The sequence below is a fragment of the Vombatus ursinus genome, unplaced genomic scaffold (genome assembly GCF_900497805.2).
Source record: "Vombatus ursinus unplaced genomic scaffold, bare-nosed wombat genome assembly UNPS02014784.1, whole genome shotgun sequence".
NCBI lineage: Eukaryota > Metazoa > Chordata > Mammalia > Diprotodontia > Vombatidae > Vombatus > Vombatus ursinus.
This window is the reverse complement of record NW_020954562.1, coordinates 17,101,898-17,121,719: the sequence shown is the minus strand read 5'-3', so window position 1 is coordinate 17,121,719 and position 19,822 is coordinate 17,101,898. Positions and strand designations below refer to the sequence as shown.

The 19,822-nt window shown below is 38.8% G+C and overlaps 1 protein-coding gene across 3 annotated transcripts in view; it reads right to left on the bottom strand.

Moving 5' to 3' along the window:
* GUCY1A1 (guanylate cyclase 1 soluble subunit alpha 1) overlaps nt 1–18,458 on the bottom strand; it is an 83,411-nt gene extending 64,953 nt beyond the window's left edge. The window contains exon 1 of one of the 3 annotated variants that reach the window (XM_027867016.1): nt 18,436–18,458. The gene's annotated coding sequence lies outside the window, so the exon portion shown is untranslated. Of the gene's footprint in view, nt 1–17,333; nt 18,052–18,435 lie in introns of those variants that run through there. The other 2 variants (XM_027867014.1, XM_027867015.1) reach the window with 2 other exon arrangements.
* Nucleotides 18,459–19,822: the final 1,364 nt, after the last annotated feature.

Below are 19,822 nucleotides of genomic sequence, written 5' to 3'. Positions count from 1 at the left end.
CCAAGAAGGTTAATAACTTTCCCAATGTTATGTAAGACTGTCAAGATTTGAGTTGTGACACCTCAGTTTAACTAGTCAAAAAAAATCAAGATATCTATTGTCAGCCCAAATCAATAATGGTGAGGAAGGAAATCTGATGTAGGAAAGTAATATGCATTTCCAAGTGAAGTATAGTAGAAATTATTTCTTATTACTATTTTAAAGTAATCTATGGCACTATTTATTTCTGTAAATGCAGATTAGCATTATCTACATATAGCAAGCACTACTGTTAAGATTTGGGAACTTACAACTTAAATTCACTCATAATTAATGGTGATATAGATGCTATTTATAGGTAATTACATTTCCTTGCAATATGGAAACCATATCAGAAAACACAACTGTTCAAAGTTTATCTTTTTTCCCCTTAGAATTCCACAAAAAACACTGTATAGCTTGTAATCATGTTCTTTCAGCACTTGGGAGAAGATCTGTCATTGTGAAGCAAGGTGATGACCAGCTCAAATAAGGGCAGTAGAAAATTTTGCCATAGCCTTCAAGGACAAATGGATTTTAATGGAATTAGCAGATACTGGAATAAAACGGATTTTATGCCACAATGCACCTTGTACATGTTCAATGAATGCTGACTGATAACAAGAAGAATGGAAATGTGGCATTCCTGGAATATTAATAGGAATATACAAGGGCATCTAAAGCAATTCTAACAGATCAAGACTCTAAATTCGGTCTTGTGCATACAAATACAAAAAGGGACAAATCGTTCCTGGCATTTCAGAGCTTATATTTCAATAGAGGATAAAACTAGTAAACAAAAGTAATTAATTACAAGATAATTTACAAAGGGAGGGAGCACTAACAATCCTAGGGATCAGGAATGGATGTACCATAGGAGATAAAATATGAGCTCCATCTTGAAGGGAACAAACAATTCTAAGAGACTGAGGTACGGTGGAATGGGGAAAATAATAATGGCAAAATTCTTCAAACTTCTCTTCACTGTATTTTGTCTCAAATAAAACCACTTTTCTCCCATGCCCCACTGCCCCCTGCCAACCCTACCTAAAGATCTCAGAGCTACTTAAATTTTGTAAAATAATGGTCTGCACTTGCAGGAAATTAAAAGAAAACAACTCTAAGATGTACACCAATGAAGAATTTCTTATCCCTAGGGACAAAGAATGAGAGAATTTTCACCTACAGGTTCTGCACATAAAGTTGAATGATTGTCTAAGGAAATATTTAGAGATATTCTTACATTATGAAAGGAAAATGTGACAATGGGTTATTTTGGCTTTGGGAAATGATAAAGTGGAATTTTTTTATGCTCTGAAGTATGAATTGATATATTTGTTAGCTTCCATGAACAGTGCTCTTCTTAAACATTTCAACTTAAATAACATTGGTAAAAGCGTTCTTATCAGTCAATCAACATACATTTGTTGTGTGCCAGGCATTGTAGTATAGAGAGAGCCCCATGTGTAGAGAGGCAGCAAAAGAGAGGGATAATTTTCCCCTAAAATGTAGCATGGGGGTATCACTGTGTGGCCTGAGATCACAGTGTGTGGGGAGACAGAGAACACATTCTAGCCTCTCCTCCACCTACCCTTCTCTAAGGAAGACTTCAATTCTTGCCAGAAGAAGAAGCAGGAATTTGAGACTGGAGGTCACTTCTCTTTTCCTCAGAGAAAGAGGACATCAGGTTAGAATTATATCCATCTGTTCCCTTAAATACCATCAATATAGGGGGAATGTTCAGGTTCAATCTAATTTATTGTTGTGTCATTATTGGAAAGAAACAGGACCCAAAGCTCTCTATCCAAGCCTGACCCCCTTTCCACCAAATACCAGTTCTACAATGAACACATATAGTGAATTGCAAAGAACCCCATTTACCCAGATTATAACAAAGCAGAAATAAGAGAAGCTATATATAGGAGAATACATACCAGACAATACAGAGTGAAGAAACTCTCCCACTGGGAGCAAGATAACTCAGTTTAAGCAAGAGAAAGAATTCTAGATCTTACCCAAGGGGAAAATCCCTGAAATCTCTAGTATAGTAAGCTACGGATAAGGACGTGATAGAGACTGCCTACTCCTCTCATGTTTTCTTATAGTCTTTCTCTTCAGCAACCTGAAATGGGGTTGGCTTCTTCCATACTTACTGTGGAAGGTGGAAACCAGAAGCACCCAAAGCAATTCAAAGCTCAAAGAAGATTAAACAAGGCTGGAGCTCTCTTGCTCTTGTCAATTCCACCTCAACCCTCATGCAAAACAGGGCATTCATCTCCACCACTAAGGAGAGTCGCACACTGATGGGCTTTGGGATGGGGGTTATAGTAGTAAATGGTAGGTTTACAAAAGTAATGAAAGCTTTGGCTAATTAAGATCAAGTCCTGGAGCATGCACATTTGGAGAACCTACTTCTATAACCTTGTGATGACATGAAATGGAGGGATCCAGCTCTACACTACAAAACTTCTATCTGCCTGCTGACTAGTGAAGAAAAGACTTTTTGTTTGGCTGCTGAGCCAGAACTGTTTGTGCATACAAGAGGCACTAACCCACCGAATCTGATCTTACTTTCCTTCCCTACTTAAACCAACATGAACCCCTTGAATACATGGCCCTGCAATTGCTTCTGTCTCCATTGTGTCTATTTTCCCCTATTCTTATAACCTTATGAGCTTCAAAAGGCCAGAAGAAAATGATGCTCAGGAAATAGAGTGAATGCTAGAATTAGGCAGCAGTTGAGTTCATGATGTCAACAGAGCCATGCGGATCAACATGCTTGATGTAGTCCAACTATTCTCTCCACTAGACTCCTATAGGAATGGTACTCCCAAACAATACCCCTCAAGCACTCCTCCACTAGCCACAGGTTTATACTGCCTTAGTGCTTCCAACTATAATCCACAGTTATGGAAGTGACTGTATGTGCCCCTCTCCTTCCATTTCTTCCCACCATAGTCTGCCTCCCTCTTCCATCCCATTTCCTGCTGGACATCCTCAAACCATCTGCTTCTATACCCTCTGTCTCTGTACTCTCTCCCTTGCTAAAGTGTGATTGATGCATCCTCCCCACCCCCATTGCTGCCAGCATGATGTTTCCCAGCAAGTATCCAAAAACTTGGTAATTTTCACCCTGACCCAACAGGAGACCACTTTATGATTCCATTCCTTTAAGCATGAACTAAGGCCCCAAGGGCTGGGACTAATTGTTCATAGTCATACAATGAACCCACTGGGAGATGGCAAGGGCACACAATGACATAAAGGCACAAAAGTCCCTTGGATAGGGACCTCCCCTCATGGTTGGGTCATGAAAGGACACTGAGTATAGTGAAGACTGGAGCTTGCCATTCAAATGCGAACCCAGGGAATCCATTGACTCCATCAATGAAACTTCACCTTGTGAAAGCCAAGTGACTGAGCAATCTGCTAGCCTATCCAGAGCAGCTGCACCAGTCCTACATGGCAGCAGCTAAACCTTGTGTAACTAAGGGACCTGCTTAATCCAGCCCAACACTGGATTGATCCATCAGGCTGAAACACGTTACTCTATCAGGATCCAGCTCAGTCTAGTAGTAAAGTGTTTCACCTATCACTGATGTCTCAGACTGAAGCAAATTTTAGGAAGGAATTTTAGAGAAAGAAAAGACATCAAGGTTTTACAGTTCCAGTGTTGGGAGCTGCTTTGGTCACATTTGCTCCCTGTATATGTGCTCACTACCTTTTCACTACAAGTTAGTGTCTGCTTTTTTTTTTTTCTATAGAATCTGTGCATATCTGTGGAGGAGTGCACCTCAAGTATTTTGGGATATGCTATGTACCTACTCTTTTTGCCATGCCATTCAAGTAAATGTTTTTTTATTAAAAATTGAATTTATTGGCTAATTAGTTCAGGGGAAGCACACTGATGAGGTCTCATGAACTGTAATATTAGGAGGAATGCCATTCACAGAGTTATGCCTAGAACCCAGAAGAGTAGAAACTTTTCCATTGGACTCAACCTGCTAACGTCAGTATAGATTAAGAGACTGAGTGCAGAAGGGATGCTACACAAGACAAACTGAAATATTTCACATTCTTTGATCTCATAGAAGTCTATCCTGACTCAATGCATTAGGTATCCTGACATTGACTCCTCTTTGGTCTCTGCCAGCTTTGAAAACTTTCTCATTCTTTAAAGCCTCATCTTCTTTTCCATGAAGATTTTTTCACTTATATCCCAAGTAGATCTACCTCCCTCCTGAAACTGTGTTGTTATTATGACTTCTCCTACATACTTAAAACTCTAATACGTGCTATAAAATCATTTGTCTATACGACATACATACAACCTCATACAACCTCATTTTCTTCATGAGCCCCATCTTTACCTTGTGCCAGCATTGAATGGGTGTGGCCTTAGCCCAACTGAGACCTGGGAAAGACGATTTAGAAAGGCCAAGGTCACCTACTGCATTTTGGGCCATTGTCAATCTCCTTGACAAAGGTCTTGCCACTGGACTTCATTGACTCTGGAGGAGAGAGTGAGTGAGGCTGATGACTTCACATAGCTCTGCTCCATTCATATACAATTCATGTGCAAATTAAGACATAACTCTCATGATGTCATTAGTTCTCTTTGAGAATAAAGGGCAAGAACAACATCTTTTCCTCCTCCACTCCTATTCCTTTCCTTTTCTTTCCTTCCCACTACCCTCTCATAAGTATTAGTTTATTCATATTTTTATTTGTACTTTGAATACCATTTTTTTTACCTCCTCTGAGATCTCATTCCACAGTTTTAACTTCCATCTCCAGAATGATTATTTTTCCAGGAACTCACTTTCTTTCTCTTTCCAATTCAATTCAATTCATTTTTAACAGATATTTATTAAGAATCTACTTATTAATCTAAGAATCTACTAACCAACAAGTTCTAGAAATCAAAGATATGCTGAAAGTGGTGACTGTCCTATAGGATCTCACATACTCTGGTTTCTACTGTCCTAAAAAAATCTTTTCACCCCAATATATCTTCTAATTATCATCAAATTTCTCTTCTTCCTTTCACTGCCAAATTTAATTGGCTTTCATTTGCTGTCTCTACTGCCAATCCATGAAATTTTAACCTCTGTTAAGACTGATGTAACCTTTTAAGATTAATAGTGACTCATTTCTCATTAATCTTAGTATCTCAGGAAAAGAATTTGATCAAGTCATAAGTGGTCTCCCAAAGAAAAGGGGAAAAGACTTCAGGCCAATAGAGACTTTTTTTTGGCTAGGCAATGGGGTTAAGTGACTTGCCCAGGGTCACACAGCTAGTAAGTGTTTTGTGTCTGAGGTCACATTTGAACTCAGATCCTCCTGAATCCAGGCTGGTACTCTATCCACTGTGCCACCTAGCTGCCCCAAGGCCAATAGAGATTTGTAACTGAAATTTATCACTGAAAGACTAATTAACTCAAACATTACATAATTATTGTTTGCAGAAGTAAAGAAAAATGGAATCCCATGAAACCCTTTCTATGAGACTGTATGGTCGTGATACCTAATCCAACAAGAAATAAAGTAGAAGAAGAAAACAATAGACTAATACCTATAATGAATAGCATTGAAAAATATTGAAAACATTTAGTAATATATTGAAATGATTATATATTTTGACTTGTTGGTGTTATACTAGGAATACTAGAATTGGTTCAATATTAGGAATACAATAAAATATAAACTCTAGTAAAAACAAAAGCAACAACAATCTTATTATACCAAAAGTTGCAAAACAAAGCTTTTGACAAAATGCGACACCTATCTACATTAAAAAGCATTGAAACAAAATGACTTTGTCCTCATATGATAAACAGTAATTATCTAAAATCAAGATCTAGCATTATCTATAATGGAGAAATGAAACAATCTTTCCAGTAATATCAAATGTTAAGTAAGCTTTTCTACTGTCACCACTATCATTTGATATAATTCTAGAAATTCTAGCTGTGACAATCAGTCTAATGATTTTTTAGTCAGTCCCCATCCTCTTCAACCTCTCCTTGACATTTGTTATTCCTATCTACCCAGTCCTCTTGAATTTCTCTTTTCCTTTACCTTCCATGCAGCAGAATTTTCCTAATCCTTCTTCATATTTTCTCATTACTCCTTTTACGTCTAGTTTCTCTGCCCATGTTCTGACCCCCAACTGCGTGTATCCATCAAAGAGTACTGGTCTTAGCCTTTACTCCTCATTCTACACATGGTCAATCCCTTTGTAAACTCTTCCACACCATGTGGATGAGTCCCAAATCTGTATCTTTAGTCTTAATAAATTCTAGCCTCCTTTTAATTCTCAAATTTTCAATTGCTTATAAGAACTCCACTTGAATGTTTCACTGTCATTTCCAACCTGACATGTGCAAAATTGAATATACTTCTATTTCCCTGCAAAAGTCTGCTTTATTTTCATAACAAGTCACAGAATCTCAGTTAGAAGGGTCCTCAAAGTTCAACCGATACCTGAGATAAGAATCTTCACTACAAAATCCATTCAAACCTTTGATTAAAGACCTCCAAAAAGGACAAACACACTTTGGACAATTCAGATTGTTAGGGAATTTTTAATTATATGTAACCTAAATCTGAATCTGCAACTTCTACCAATCTCTCCTAGTTATTCCCTTTAGTCCCAAGCAGAACAAGTCTCATCTTTTTTTGCTCATCATGGACACTGGTGGCATTGACTCTTCTAGGCTACTAGGCCAGAAACTGTGGAGTCTTTTCTTTTCTTCACTCTACAAATTTGTCTTGATATTTCTTTCATAAAATATCTCTTGAAGAGCGTAAAGAAAACTACACCACTGCAGTTAATAACCTGCTGACCTTTTAGGGAATCTGATCTCACTCCAAGAACTAAATATAATTTCACAACTCTTTGTAGAAACTTTTGGAAATTATCAGAGGCATAAAAATATTGTATAAAACTTTAGTATAAGAAGCACATAGAAAAAATATCTCTTGAATTTGAATTTTGCTTGCAATTTCCACTATGATAACCACAGTTCAGTCCCTCTTTGACACACATCTAGATTATTACAATCACCTCCTAAATGATTCTCCTTTCTTTAATCTCTCTAAAACCTGACTGTATACACTTTCTGATTAATCTTTCTAATATGCTACTTTAATCATGCTACTCACTCTTTCTTGAGAAATTACAATTTAATAAACATTTATTAAACATCTTTTATATGGAATGCCTGGCACCCTACTGTATCAAATCCAAACTCCCTAATATGTTCATTATTTGGCCCAAATTGACTTCTCTAATCTTATTTCCCACTACTCCCCAACATATTAAAGCACAGCATTGTGCCATGATTCAACACCTTGAAAAAGGGAAGAGGTTAGAGTCAACATCAGACTATGGAGAAGAAATTTCCAGGGTTCATGGCCCATAAGGTATGTCTAGGAATTCCCATCTTCCAATGGAGAGTTGGTTGATAGCCACCAGCACACACTGGGTCTAGAAGAGTGGTTAGTCTCAGAAAGAAATGCATGTTAGCACCATATGTAAGTAAAGGGGAACTAAAGCTCAAAGAGATTAGCAATAGAGTTTTAATCTAATTGCCTTCCAAAATGTAAGAAATTCCTTAAGGACAAAGGCCATTTCATTTTATCTTTATATTCCCAGCTCCCAATACAGTGCCTGGAATATATTAAGGATTTTTTAAAAATGCTTGTTGAATTATGTTTTGTTGCCAAAAGGTACATTGATAGACTAGGTGGGCAATTGCTGGAAGAGGCAATTTCAGCACCAAGGGTAGAGCTACCCAAAATAATCCAATGAGAATAATTTGCTTCAGATGCACCAATTAGGAATAGAAAGGATGAGTCAACACCAGAAAGCAAGTTTGGAGGGAGCAGATCTTTGACAGGGTAAGGAACATAAAGAGATGGAAGGCTTGAAGCCTAAAGCTGAAATTATCCTGGTATTCAGGTAGTAAAGTTTTTCTTGTTGGGAAGCATGGAGATGAAAGGGAAAGGAGAACTCCCCAAGCTTCATGGTAACTAGTGAAGAATAGGGTGAGGAATCTCATGAGTATGACTAAACTAAGGGCAGATGATTATGGGAAGAAAATACCATCCCTAGGTCTTAGGACTCTACACTTGTAGCGTGTCTTGAAAGGTATCAAGGGTGGGGAACCTGTGGCCTTAAGGCCACATGCAGTTTCAAAGTCACACATGGCCTTCTAGGTCCTTAGATGTGGCCTTTTGACTGAATCCAGGTTTTAGAGAACAAATTCTTTTATTACGGGGATTTGTTTTGTGAAGTTTGGATTCAGTCAAAGGGTCGTACTTGAGGACCTAGAGGGCCACATGTGGCCTTGAGGCTGCAGGTTCCTCACCCCTGTAAGACGGTTAGGCTGTCAACAGCATTGTCGGCCAAATCCACAACTAAGGAGCCAGAACTAAGCTAATAACAAGTATAAGACCTGGCAGGAACTTGTACCAGAAAAGTGAGGAAGTTAACTGAAAAATAGGTCTAGTTCTCTGTAGTTGGTATTTAGTCCTAAGATGAATCCAAAAGATTTTCCCTAATTTAAAATCAAAACCAAAAATAGGGGACATTTCCAAAATAGTATTAGCAAAGAAATAGCATTAGCAATTCTATGAGAGAACAAAACAGGACTGTCCTTATAAAATACATGTCTGGCCTTGCACTAAACATAATCATGCCCTAAACGTTTCATTAAAAAATTCCTTTTGGTCTCTGAATATCTTATTTGAGATTGGTTTGTAGTTTACACATCCTTTAACGACCCAGTGGAAAAAAATAAACCTAGTTAAATATTTAAATATTCCTACATGTCTTCAAATAACTTTTCTGAGAAAAATAAAGATACTGATAAGCCAAAGAAATTTTATGAGGACTCAATGGAACAGCTTAACTGAAAACAGATAAGCAAAAAATCTCTGGTGCTATGGCATCAGCAATGAGGCAAATAAAATTGCCAAAAAGTAGTATCCAATAGAGTAATTAGATTATATTTTTGGATTCTATACACAGTAACCATTTTATTATAAATTCTGAAATGGTAAGGAGGTTTATGAATTTTCACATTATACTTTAAACATTGTTCTCACATGAGGTAAGCATGGAATATGGTATCTGGGATGAAAAGTGGCATAGTGGTGATGGTTGGGGGAGAGTCTAGCCCTCAGCAAAACTGTTAAGTTGGTGAACTTTGTGAACTGTATGAACAGTTCCTAGCAGCGTGACCATGGGATACTCCTCTGAGACTGTTTCCCTACCTATAAATTTATGGTAATTCTCATAGTAGCTACTTCCCAGAGTTACTGTGATGCACAAATGAGATAATATGCTTAGTCTTAAAGTTGTGTATGTGTTATCAATATTTTTTTCTCATCTTTTTTTGTTTTTGGTGGAGTTCAGCTGGAAATGGTCTTAGCACAATTTGCTATCCTAGTCTCAACTTTTAAAAAATTCAATGTTCTGTATACTATTCTCTGTCTGTCTGTCTGTCTGTCTCTCTCACTCTCTCAGACACACACATACACACACATGCACGCTCACACACTGAGGGTTTACCCCAAGATTCTGTCCTGGGCTCTCTTCTCTTTTTACCTTAAACTATCTCATTTGGTGATCTCAGCTCCCATATATTCAATTATCAAAACTACGTAGATAATTTGTAGACTATATATCCAGTCATTGTCTCTCTCTTGATCTATAGTCCCACGATATCACCTGCCTTTTAGACATTTCAAACTGGATGTCCCATAAACATCTCAAACTCAACATGTCCAACGTAGAATTCATTATTTTTCCCCCCTCTTCCCAAATTCCTTATCGTTGTTGAGGACATCATCATTTTCCCAGTCTTCTAGGCTCACAACCTTCAGGTAAATCTCAATACCTCACTCTCATTCACTCCACATATTTAATTCCTTGACAAATCTCGTCATTTCTCCCTTCACAAAATGTGTCATTTACATCCCATTCCTTCTACTCACACAGCCACTACCTTAGTTTTAGCCCTCATCACCTCTCACCTGTACTATTATTATAGTCCTCTCCTTGGGCTATCATCTCTCTATTTTGAATGATTTTCATTCCACACAGTTGGGAGATTATGAGTGTTTAGCACGGCAACATCTATTAAAAAGGTTACTCTTTAATTTTTTTGTATCAATGTTATATCCAAGCAAGGGTGGACAACAGTCTTATCTGTGATAACGCTTTCATTGCATTGGATTGCACTGAATTCTCAAGGATAGTTTGGGATCTACACTTTTTGGCATGGGAATTTACCTGTTAGTTTATGAAGGATCATCATCCTCATCATCATTATCTCATCATTATTTTTATTATTCATGAATATTCTGCCCACCTCTTATATTAGCAGCCTGTCTTCTGATCACCCCCCCCCCGATTCCTTCATCCTCAAAAGTGTCTATCACGTTCCTCAAATCTGCCAATCCAGATCTGGGGTTGACTAAAGGACTATTTCAGTAAGAGATTATGGCACACCTATCCCAGGAGGATCTACATTTTAAAAGAAGGCTAAGAATAACTGGAAACTCTTCAGCATTGAAAAAAAAGTGAAATAATGAAGGTCGGACTCCAAGCAGTTGGATAATTTTGGGTTTGGGAAGCTATATGGTAACCTTTCAATTCATTAGGTACACCGTCAAATAACAAGATTGTGGAGCTCTCTCCTTAGAGCTGGGAGATAGCTTCTCTTCTCAATCATTATTCTATCCTAGTGCCCTCAGTGACTTGAACTGCTAAAAGTTTGAGACTTAGAGAAGTGTTTGTTCTATTTTCTTCTCAACCCCACCTCTACCTAATGGATCTGTTGGGGCTTTCAGGCTGCTTAGACTCTATATACTTATATGTCTACAGCCTCCTAACATCTTCTCCTTGCTTTTCCCCCCAAGAAAGAAAACTACTAATAATAACATTCACTGTCTTTCCCTGAACTTGAGAGAATGAAAGGAAAAAAGAAGACTTGATATGTAACCTTAGAAAAACAAAGGGGATATAGAGATAATAGGGACCTCAGAAGTACAGCTAGGTGGCACAGTGGATAGAGCACCAGGCCTGGAGTCAGGGAAACTCATCTTCCTGAGTTCAAATTTGGCCTCAGACACTCACTAGCTGTGTGGTCAGGGGCACCTAGGTGGTACAGTGGATAGAATGCCAGATCTAGAGTCAGGAAGACCTGAGTTCAAATCTGGCCTCAGACACTTACTAGCTATTTGACTCTGGGCAAGTCATTTAACACTTTTTGCCACAGTTTCCTCATCTGTAAAATGATCTAGAGAAGGAAATGACAAACTACTTCAGTATCTTGGCCAAGAAAACTCCAAAAAGGGTCACAAGGAGTCTGATACAACTGACCATAAATAGGGACCTTAAAGCGTATCCTCTGAGTTCACCTCTCAAGTTTTCAGTTAGATATGGAAGCCAATAGAGGTAAAATGATTTGAAAAAGGTCATACAGGTAGAAAGTAGGAAAGCCAAGACTTAAACCCAATCCCCTGATTAAAGCACCAGAGTTATTTCTAAAATATCATGCTAGTTGCTACAGCATGGCCTATAGCAATCATTTCCAATAGGAAATAAGCTATTAAAAAATAGAACCTGCAAAGAATTTTAAGGAATAGGTTCTAGGTGGCAGAGAGAATGCTGGGCCTGGAGTCAGGAAGAGCTGAGTTCAGATCTGACCTCAGACACTTGCTAGCTATATGATCCCTGGCAAGTCACTTAACCTCTGCCTGCCTTAGTTTCTTCATCTGCAAAGTGATTTAATTTAATTTAATAACACCTATCTCCCAGGGTTGTTGTGAGGATCCAGTGAGATAATATTTATAAAAACATTTGCAAACCTTAAAGCACTACAGGCATGCTAGCTATTTTAAATATTATTATTAAAGTTAAGTATGATAAGGAGCATGCTAATATCATCTGGTATTCAGTTCAGCAGGCTGCTTAGAATAGAATCCTCTATCATCTCATGCCATAGAAGTCTCTCTTTTTTGGCAATACAAAATTTAGACCATAGACCCAAGACCATAGAGGCATAACTGCACTACTTCCTCACAGGTGAAAATGCTCTCTCCTAAAATTTCACCATTCCTGGTACTTTGCCTGGCTTAATTTTGCCCCTCCTATTATTTGGTTACATGTGCAATTGCTCTCCTCCTCCATTAAACTATTTCCTCTCTTGAGTGAAGAAATTACGTTATTTTTTTCTTTGAATCTCTAGTACCCAGTACAATACTTTACATGCAGTAGATATTAATAATTAAACATCACTGATGAATGATTATGGCTAGCCAGTGGTAAAGTTTTGGATAAATGAATCTGGATTCTTCAATTTGAATGCATTTCAAGGACTCTTCAATATATCAAACAACCAATCAATCAACAAGCATTTCTTAAATACTACTTGCCAGGCACAGTACTATACTCTGGCAATACAAATACAAAGAAAGAAATAATCACAAAGAACTTACGCTTTTGGATTATATGATTCTATGTCACCCCAGTTCTAGGGGAATACATAACTATTTATCCAATTTTATAAAGCCTGTATAAATGGGTTAATTAGGGAAACAGGGTCATGTAATAAGAATTCTATTTTACCTTAATCAGTGTCCACATCATTTAACCTCCCTGGTCCTGAGTTTCCTTATATGTAAAACTAGGAGAGTTCATGGTATTTAGATTGGGAAAGAGATCTTGGGGCTGATCTAATCCCTCTTGTTTTATAGGCAAGGAAACCGAGGCTTGGAGAGATGGCACAGCTTATTAAGGTCACACATAGCAAGAAGTAGATCTGAGGTTTTGATACAGTTCCTCTGATTCCAAACCCAATGCTCTGGATCCTTCCAGCTCTGAATTTGTTATTTCTTTCTTTCTTCCCCCTAACCCCCACCTGAGGCAATCAGAGTTAAGTGACTTGCCCAGGGTCACACTGCTAGTAGGTGTCAAGTGTCTGAGGCTGGATTTGAACTCAGGTCCCCTTGACTCCATGACCAGAGCTCTATGCATTGTGCAACATAGCTGCTACTGAATCTGTTATTTCTTAATGTTTTTGGAGTTGGCTATAGAGCACACTTAGTCTGGACAATTGCTTATGGCAGCTGGACTAGGTAGTGTCTAAGGGTTCTTCCAGCTTTAAATCCTATGATTTTTTTTTTTAGTAGAAGTTATCTAAAGTATTTTAATTGTATTATTTCAAATTGACTTAAAGCACTATAGGCATGCTAGTATCTGAAAAAATCAGATTTCTTTCCTTATTTATGCAAATAATTTTCAATTGCCATTGAGAAAGAAAAGGAAAGGATTTCATTTCATTAGATAATCTACTTGTGTACATATCACTGTCATGGGAGAATACATTATCAACTAAATTGAAAATTTAGTGCTGGAAGGGACTTTAGAGATTATTCCCTTCATTTTGCAGAGAACAAAACTGAAGCTGATAAAGAAACTAAATTACTTGCTCTATTTAGTATAAGCAGTTAAATAGTACAGTTAGAAATTGGATCAGTGTCTTCTGACCTCCAGATCTCATATTCTTGCCACCATACTATTTTGTTTGTTTTCAGATTCTTGAGATGTTTTTTGTTTGTTTTGGAAATACCTGTGACAAAACTAAAACACCAAGTCAAGCGATTGTGACAAATCATGTTGTACTTTGTTATCCAATTGTTGTTAGTAACTTAAACTGCTCACATTAATATTTTACTACTGTTACTCAAGTTTAGAGTCTACTGTGACATTACTTTTGAAACAGACTTTCAAAACCAGCCCTGAAGTAATAGAACAGAAATAAGAAACCATAAAATAGTTTCTATCTCTTTTTCCTGTCATTATTGGCAGAGTAACAATAGAAAGACCAATGACTTAAGAGATTTCAAGAGATTTGAGTTCAAATTCCAGCTCATTTTCTACGTGTACTTGTGAGAGGCACTGGGTGCTTCTCTAATCCTCAGTTTCTTCACCTATAAAATGAAGATAATTCTTGTACTTCTTTTATCATAAGGTTTTATGGGGAAAACACTTTGTAAAGTCACTTCCTTTCTCTGAATCTCAGTTTCCTCTTCTGTAAAATGAGAACTTGGACACAATGACATTCAAGGTCTCTTCCAACTCTAAATGTTGTGATCTAAAACACAACACTATATGAATATGAGTTTTTAATACCAAAATCAAATAAATACTTCCATTAAATTCATATTAGTGTTATGCCAAAAACAAGGGATGAAAAAATATTTAAAGCAGTGACAACTGACACTCAGACATCACAAAGCTTGTCTTTCCATCTGGCTGCATTAAATGGACAGGCTCCTCCTTTAAAACCCATTTAAAATACTACCTTTTTGAGCTAGGCCTCACAAATTGACTCAGTAAGTAATGAGCTTTCTCTCCAAAGTTCTTAGAGTTTTTAATTACATCTCTATAATGTGCTTATATATTATCTTATGTTTCAGTTGTGTGTGTGTGTGTGTATCCATTTCTCAGAGAATTACAGAGAAACTTCTATTCTATACTTTTAATCCTTCCAACAGCCCAGAAAAATGTTTTTTGTACAGTGTATGTTAACTAAAAATTAATGTGACTAAATTAAATCAGATCTCATCCCTGCCCCCACACACATTACCATTACAATTAAAAGAAGGCATGGCATATCTATTACTTGTGGATGGGAGTTATGGTCTGGGACCCAGGAAGACTTGGGTTCAAATACTCCTCTCTCCCCCACCTCAATCACACATATACACATCCTTAGGTACCTTATACAGACATTAGCTAGCTTTCTCTCTCTCTCTCTCTCTCTCTCTCTCTCTCTCTCTCTCTCTCTCTCTCTCTCTCTGTGTGTGTGTGTGTGTGTGTGTGTGTGTGTTGGAACATGGGCATGGATTTAACTTTCCTGACCCTCCAGCAATTCATTAAGACTCTCAGTTATAGTTGGCTCCAAGGTAGTGGGAATTCCAGCACCTAAGAAACCAGAGGCCATTGAAATATTGCCTTAATTATGTAACACTCTAATCAAGTATAAGGGCTGCAATTCTTTCACTGATATCAGATTTTTTAAAGTTCTTTGACACAAGGACCAAAATTATATTTATTGGTATTGCATAATCAGAATGTTTTTTTCCCCTGCCCTTCTGTATCTTTTTTTTTTTTTTTTTTTTTTTGCTTTTTTTGTGAGGCAATTAGGGTTAAGTGACTTGCCCAGGGTCACATGGCTAGTAAGTGCCTGACACTGGATTTGAACTCAGGTTCTCCTGACTCCAAAGCCAGAGCTCTATACATTGTGCCACCTAGCCGCCCCTCCCATTTGTATCTAAAGTGCAACATAAACTTTTCACTTTGTAAGTAACCCAATTTTAATGCCTGAAAAAATTTCTCACAGATTGAATAAATTTCATGTAAAATGCTTTTCCTTAGTAATAACACAATGATAATTCATTATTCTAAGAATTATAAGCATGGCCTTAGTTCTTGAAAACCTTGGGGAAAAAAAGTATGTGCATTGGACTACTTCTTTCCCAATGAAAACACTCTGTTCAGAAAAGTCCTACACGACAAGAAGGCTCCAATACCCTGCAAGATACATTAAGTTTGCTTGGCCTTCAGAAGGGTGCAACTCTGCAGCTGCTGATTTTGAACTACAGGTTGGGGGAGGGGGATTGTGGGTGTTTTGATTTATAACTCCAGCGTACACTGGAATTCAGTTTCACTCTAAGCAGTCATTTTAATAAATAAATAACTCTTGAAACAGCAACAGATTAGCTCTATATGTGAAGAAACTAAAAAAGCTATTTTTATCAATAAATGTTGATCACTGACGCCAGTAACACAGGTGGAGTTTTCAGAAACTGTTTTTTTTTTTTTCAAAGACAGAAACAGGTAGTCCCTGACACAACTAGGCAGAAGTCTCATCCCTGAAACATTAAATTCTGAATTAGTTTGTGCCATTCAAAACGTCAAGAATTTCAAAGAGTTGGAAAATGACAAGATGTCTCCAACATATCAAGATGTTGCAACTGCTATTTTTTAAAAAATGCAATAACGAAAAACAATGAACTAGTATTGATTGAATGTAGACTGAAGCATGCTATTTTTCACTTTCTTTCACTTTTTTCTTTTATTGGGTCTTCTCGTACAAAATAACTAATATGGAACTGTTTTACATAATTGCACATGTACATCTGATTGCTTAAGGTCTCAGGGAGGGGTGAAGGATAGAATTTGGAACTCAAAACTTTAAATAAAAATGTCAAAAAATTTGGGAGAAAAAAGAAAAGGTAACGGATACGCTCATGAAGTTAGCAGAATTACAATCAGGTGTCCGGTTCTGCAGACCCTAGCATTTAAATAAGACGGTTTTTCAATGTCACAGCTAAACTGTAACTACTGATGCAAGGGTCCACCCTGCTCATCTCCAAATTAGATTACTAAATTAGACCCCAAACCAAAATATCGCTTTCGTCAGGACACCACTTAAAAGCTATTTAATTTCTTTGACCTCTGCCCTTCTTTCAGTCCAAAAAACTTGGCTAAGCTGAGAGTGCAGGTTAACCTTGACATTTTTGAGAAGTAAGATTGTTTCGCTTACACAAGGCTGCAGATAGTCGAAAATCTGTAGTTGCTAGCGGTTCAGTTCTTGGCAGGTTAACTAAATGCAGGAGAAGGCTTCAGACTCAAGGCATACATTTCCCACTCATAGGTGCAAAGGACCTCACGACGCCTTTTAAGGGGCTTCTTTTCGTATGCTTCCTCAAGGAGGAAAGCTGGGCTCAAGCCCAGGGAAGCGACCGTGGGTCTGCCCTCATATTAGGCTGTGGGAATGGAGAGTCCGCAGCGGCTCTAGAGCCGCAACCCAGGCGTGGGCAGCACTTTCCCACGGCCGAGCCCTGAGCGCAGTTACCCAGCGTGGGTCAGCCGGGATGACAAGGACGCTGAGAACCTCCCAAGCCCCCTTCCTCAATTCCCTGGGGCCCAAGCCTCCTCTTCCTCTCTCATCCTTCCCTCAGCCTTGACCCGTGGTGCCTGGGCACTGCCTTCTTTCCCTCATCCCTCCTCCCAAGCGTGGGAACCAGACACTAGTTAGGGCCGCGCAGGGGCCGAGCTGGTTGCAGCTGCGAGCTGGGCAGGAGGCTTCCCCGGGGAGGAGGCAGGCGCTGAAATCCGAGCTCGAGCCGAGCCAGGAGTGAAGAAGTGACGGGGCGAAGGTGCACTCTCCAGAACCCGAGAACCCTAAGCTCAGGAGGCCAGCAGAGTGGGCTGAGCAGCGATTACTTACTTTATATCTTCCCAGACCTCGCGCCGGAATTCCGGATCACTGGAGGCTCTAAGACGCGATCCACTAAGCCTGACTGCAAGCACCGGACGAAGAGGGGCGTCAGGGACGGGAGGGGGAGAGGAGGGAGAGTGAGGACTCTAGGATACTCGCTCTGGCCTCTGGTGCTCCGTGCACTCGTGTGTACGGCCCTCCTGGGGCTTTGCACTAAAGTCTCCCACCCTACCTGCTCATGGGTGGGCGAGGAACAGAGAACTCTTGAGCAACCAGATTGCCAGCTCTTCCGAAGCCTGCCTTCTCTGCTTCTATCTCATTGTGTGTCTGTGCGCGTGTGTGTAAGTCACACACACACATACACACACACATACACACACGCACACACACACGCACGCACGCAATTCACAGTCTTCTCTTTGTCCCATTGCACACTATAAGCTTTGAATCCTCTCTTCTCTCCAAGCACAGAAAAATGAAAGTAATTCTTCAGGCTTAGACGTGGACCAGGGGAATGTCCCTCACCATACTGCACTCACCGCCGTCCTTCTTCGTGGCTTTTTGGCTAACTGTATCTATTTGCCTGGCTCCGTTTCTGGTCGCCCACCACAGTTTTCCTTCTGCCGAGGCTGTGCCCTTGGCGGGAAGAGTTTTCCCTTACTGTTTTGCCTCCCCTGGGCTCTCACTCTCTCTGTCCCCGTCTCCTAACTCACTTCAGAAACTTGTATTTTGGGCTACCGGCTCTATGCTCCACCCACCAGCCTCTGCTAGGAAAAAGCAAACCGAGTTCTCCTGGGCTGCCAGATCAACCATCCCAAAGACCACTCTAAAGAGGGGGAAACCAAAGAGACCAAAAAAAAAAAAAAAAAAAAAAAGACAGGGAAGAGAGTGAGGGGAAACTAGCAGCCAGCGCCAATATACTTCAATATGTCTTCTTCCTTGTAGTGGTTTTGAAAAGCTCTAGTTAACTCACTTAAATGAAAAAACGCTATGGCACCTGGGTTACGAATTTGATTAGTTACTCTGTCTGACGTTAATTTGGCCAGGAATTCCAGGTCCAGCCTAAGATTTTCCTCTCTCAGAGGACATGTGGAGTCACTGAAAGACTTACCTTTGCTTCTTAATGCTGTCATCTCTCCCCTCAGCAGGCCCACCTTTACTTGCAATCCGATACAATGTGTGAACCATGAGCAGGCCATTGTATTTTTTCTAATTAAAAATAGAAAAATTTTCCCCACAAACAACGGAAGACATAATGATGGTCCTCCTTTTCCACTCATTTTGATTCCGTGATGCTTCTCTTAATGCATCATACCACTGTTTGAAAGGGGCATTAGGTGGAATATCCAAAACTAGGTATCACTTCCCGTTGCCTATGTGACAACTTTCCGTCTTAAGAATCTTCAAGTGAGCAGAACCAGGAGAACATTGTACACAATATAGACTTAGCTCTTTTCAGCAATACAAGGATCTAAGACATCTCCAAAAGTCTCATGATGTCAAATGTTATCCACATCCAGAGAAAGAACTATGGAGTTTGAATGCAGAACGAAGCATACTATATGCTCTTTTTTTTCCTGCTGTTTTGTTTTGTTTCTTCTTTCTTGTAGTTCCTCCTATTGGTTCTAATTCTTCTTTACAACATGACTAATGTGAAAATGTTTAATAGGAATGTATATGTAGAGCCTATATTAGATTGCATGCCATCTTGGGAGGAAGGCAGGAGGGAGGGGGAGAAAATTTAAAACTCAAAAGTTTATGTAAGTGATTATTGAAAACTAAAAATAAATTACTTTTAAAAAATCTTCAAGTTTCCCTTCTGTAAAACCATTTTGTCACCATTCTTGTTACCACTGAGGAAAACACTGATTATATCATTTGACTTGCTAAATGTGGTCTCTTCCTGGAATGTATATTGTCATCTATCTCTTTGTTAGAACTCTGTCTGAATTCAGAGTTTGCATTTCCAAAGTTCATGGAGTTCTTCGGGTTTCTAAATTGCTTAATGTTGCTCCAAAAAAAAAAAAATAAAAGGTAGAGATTATAGAGAAGCAAAATATGAAATTAAGTCAAATCATTGCAGGCCCAGATTATCAATGCCTGAAAAAATATGAAAGCACTAAAAGTATGTAATCTCAGGCCTCCTCTATTCCTTATGCTGCCTTCTATACCCACTATGCTTCCTGAGTGCTCTAAAACATTGCCTGCCTTTTAATTTGAGCATTAAGAAATAATGGACAGGCTGTATGTTGTGATGGGAAGAGCGCTGACCTGGGAGTCATCTTTTTCAGAAAGCTTTAGTTATCTCTTAGTAGATCTCTCTGTCTTTAGTCTTAACAGATCGCTATCCATCTTTCACACTGCTGCCAAATACATTTTCCTGATGTAAAAGGATGTTCTTTTCACTCCACTGCTTAAAAACTTCAGTGGTTCCCTGCCAAGTAAAGAGAACTCTCATTGGAAATTTGAATACCAATTCAAAATTGCCATTCAAAGCT